Source organism: Lygodium microphyllum, chromosome 4, assembly GCF_053477565.2.
Source record: "Lygodium microphyllum isolate KBCC chromosome 4, Lygodium_microphyllum_v1.1.10, whole genome shotgun sequence".
Taxonomy (NCBI): domain Eukaryota; kingdom Viridiplantae; phylum Streptophyta; class Polypodiopsida; order Schizaeales; family Lygodiaceae; genus Lygodium; species Lygodium microphyllum.
In genome coordinates, this window is record NC_141138.1 from 111,229,523 (window position 1) to 111,233,811 (window position 4,289).

The window sequence follows — 4,289 nt, forward strand, 5'->3', positions numbered from 1 at the left end:
TATATGCCCATAAAGTTGCCATGAGCTTGTTGTCCCAATCACTATGCATGAAGCAAAGACTACCTTTGTTGGGACATTTTTCAAGATCTTGTTTGTTGATTTAACTTGAGCACTAGCTTGAGAATAATATGGTAAGGACTTCTTGTGTATTGTCAAAAAGGTGGATAACAAGTGAGCAATCACTTCATTGATGAAGTGTGTGCCTTAGTCACACTGGCCAACTCTATGGAACAACCAAACCATGAGATTACTTACTTCCAAAGAAATTTGGATGTGGTCCTAGCATGAATTTTGCAAGTTGCTTGAGCTTTCGTCCACTTAGTGAGATAGTCTGTGGCAAAAATGATATACTTGGCTTGTGTATATTGTGCCATAGGACTGATTGGACCAATGAAGTCATTTTCCCATTTCTCAAATAATTGGCATACAATTACTAGGGTCAACTCCAATTTGTCCTTACAGATAGGGAATTTGGTCCATTGGCACTCATCATAGTGCTTCACTAACTTAGCTAGATCGCACAATAGTATTTGCCACCATAATTGAGAGTAGGGCACCTTGCATGTTCTGGTATCTCCACTAAAATGTTCTTCAGCAATCCTGCCATGTGCTTCTATGAGCACATCATGTATTTCATACATGTAGATGTGGGAGATCACACTCAACTTCCAAGACCCACGAACTGTCAAGATTGTGGGAGAGAAGGAAGGAGTCTCACTTGTAGCTTTCTTGCTTGCACAATGGGGGAATACACACAAGGGTGGAGGCTGAAAACAATTTTCCTCTTCTTAGTTTGTGTAAGCCAAAAATAACTCTAGTACACATAGAAATAGAAGAACCCTATATATGGGTCTCAAACCAAACTCAACTAACTAAGGTGGCATACTAACTAAGCCACGAACTAGAGTAGATAAGGATAGCTGTCATCTAGCTATTATTCATGGGCGTTGTACCAACCGCATTTATAGCTCACAAGTCAGTGACATAAATGCACAACGGTCACCCTGGCATATCACGAGTGGAGCTCGATATCTCAACACTCCCCCTCGAGCTCAATCCCAATTCCTGCACACCAAGCAAGTCTCTAAACTTACGCAGCTTCTTTGCGCCCAATGCCTTCGTAAATAGTCAGCTACTTGATCCTCTGTGCTGACATAAACTAGATCAATAAGACCTAGTAAAACCCTCTCCCGCACATAGTGATAATGCACCTCAATGTGCTTTGTTCTAGCATGATAGACTAGGTTATTTGCCAAGTGTATACTGCTCATGTTGTCACAATAAATGACAACTGGCCCATCTATAGACTGATGCATATCATAAAGTAGCTTATGCAACCAAGCTACCTCACATGCAGCCATTACTGTACCCCTGTACTTAGCCTCTCTACTCGACAAGCCAACTGTAGGGGCTATTTCTTGCTGCTCCAAGTGACTGTAGCACTCCCAAAAGAGAACACATATCCACTGGTAGATCATCTATCAGAAATACTACCAGCCCAATCAACATCAGTGTATCCATGCAACTGTATCTGAACTCCAGTCTCATAAAATAGTCCATACTGCAATGTGGACTTCACATACCTGAGTATGCATCTAGCTGCATCCAAATGTGGTTTCCTTGGAGCCTACATAAAATGACTTACCAATCCAACAGCATAGCTCAAATCTGGCCTGGTAATAGTCATATAAATCAAGCTTCCTACTATGCGTCTGTACATAGTAGGGTCTTCCAAAAGCTCACCTGTATCTGCGCTTAGCTTCACATTCTACTCCAAAGGAACTGAAATAGGCTTACAGCCTGTCATCCCATATTTGGATAGCATGTCCAATCCATACTGCCTCTGCAAGAGCTGTATCCCACTTGGTGATCTAATCACCTCAATGCCCAAGAAATAACGCAGCTCTCCCAAATCCTTCATCTCAAACTTCTGCTTCAATAGCATTTTCACATGAAGGATATCTTCATCACTGTCACCTGTCATAATCAAATCATCAACATAAATGACAAGTAGCATAATACATTTCTCTATTCTTCTCACATAAAGTGAGAAATCTGCCTTGGAAATCTGAAAGCCAATAATGACAAGATACTATCCTATCTTGTCAGACCATGCTCTAGGTGCTTGCTTCAAGCCATACAAGGCTTTCTTCAACCTGCAAACAAACTCAGGATGAACAATATGCACATAACCTGGTGGCTGCTCCATATAGACCTCTTCTTGCAAATCACCATGCAAGAAGGCATTCTTTACATCCATCTGATGTAAAGATCATCTCTTTGATGCAGCCATAGCAATGACTGCTCTTACGGTTGCCATCCTTGCAACCGGACTGAATGTTTCTTCATAATCAATGCCATATGTTTGTGCATACCCCTTGACTACTAATCTTGCCTTGTATCTGTTCACAGAACCATCTGCATTGTGCTTCACCTTATAAACCCACTTACAGCCAATTGCATTCTTACCTTTAGGCAAAGGTACCAATTCCCATGTAGCATTTGCTTCCAAGGCATCCATTTCTTCATCCATGGCTTTCTCCCATTTTTCTTTTCCCATGGCTTGCTCAAAAGAAGTGGGTTTTGGTTCTTGTATCACTTTGACCATATAGGTATAGTGAATGGCTGTAAATCCATCATATTTCAGCCTATCCATAGGATACCTAGCTCTGGTAGACCTGCGCAAAGTAGATTCACTCCCAGGTGCTCTCAAAACATCCCTGGTCTTCCTTACTCCAAGTGTAACAATAGAAGGAATACCCAACTCATCATCAATGCTCTATTCTGAGCCACTGGATTCACCATCCACATAAAAGTGACTTGCATTCACATCAAACGTGGGCTAATCTACCTTCTCTTTTCCTTTTTGTGATACCTAAATACCACTATCTACATTGCTTTGAGAATATTCTCCTGATCTCAATCTGCCTGTCCATGGCAAGGAATGTGAACCACTGCAAGAGGACGCTCCAGGTCCACTAATATTTTGTGACTGATGCTGTGAATTCTGTGCCAGCATTACCATTTTGTGCATCTACATCATGAATCACATTTACTGGTTTATACCAGCTACTCATCTCATCAAAAACAACATCTCTACTCACTGTAAACTTACGAGTAGAAGGGTTATAGCATCTATACCGTTTCTGCTACAGAGAGTAACCAATAAAGATGCACTTCTCAGCTTTTGGATCCAACTTGGATCTCAACTCATCTGGCATATGAATATAGGCAATGCAACCAAAAATCTCCAAATGAGAAATATATGGTTTCCTACCAGTATACCTCTCCTCTGGAGTCATCCCATGTATTGCTGCAGTGGGAGTCCTGTTCATTATGTAGACTATTGTAGCAACTGCTTCAACCCAGTAAAAATCTGGCAAGTCTTTTTCATTGAGCATGGCGTGAGATACTTCTCCAATATGCTTGTTTTTCCTTTTTGCAATTCCATTTTGTTGTGGGGTATGACTGCATGAATATTGCTGCTTTATGCCATGCTCGTGCAGGAACCTTGCAAACTCATTTGAGAGGTACTCTCCCCCTCCATCTGACCTTAGGAATTTTATTTGCAGGCCTGTTTCTTTTTCAACCATAGCTTTAAGAGTTTTGAAATGCCCAAAAACTTCACTTTTCTTTTTCATAAAATACACCCAAACTTTTCTGCTATAGTAATCAATAAAAGTGACAAAATAATGACAGCCTCCAAGAGATGCAGCTTTAGTAGTCCACACATCAGAGTGGATTAATTCCAATGGCTTCTTACTCTCTTAAACATGTCTAGGAAATGGTTTCCTTGCCTGTTTTCCAAACTGACAGGCTTCACATACCTTATGCATTTTTGCAACCTTGAATTTAGGCAATCCTGCAACAATATTTTGGGTATGTATTGATTTAAGTCGCTGTACATTAACATGACCAATGCGTTTAGGGCATCCACCCCTTTTTTACATGACCAGTTGTTTAGCCTATATTCTCTTTTCCTATTCCTTTCTATTTACATTGTAGCTTCACCCATGCCCATCTACTTTTTACAAATTACACAGGAGGGACCCTAATACTATTTTACAAAGATTTAGGGACGTATTTACATTTAAAAATAAACCTCTTTAATTTTTGCACTCGTCTTCCATTTTTAAGGTGTGTTTGCAATTTTTTTTCTTTTTTCTCTTATTTTTACTATTGGGTTGCCTTTTTCTGCTTTATCTTATATTCAAAAATTTTCTTTTGCTTCCTTCTTTTTTATTTTTTTCCTTTCTTACACTGGGGTTAACATTACTTCCCTTTGAGTC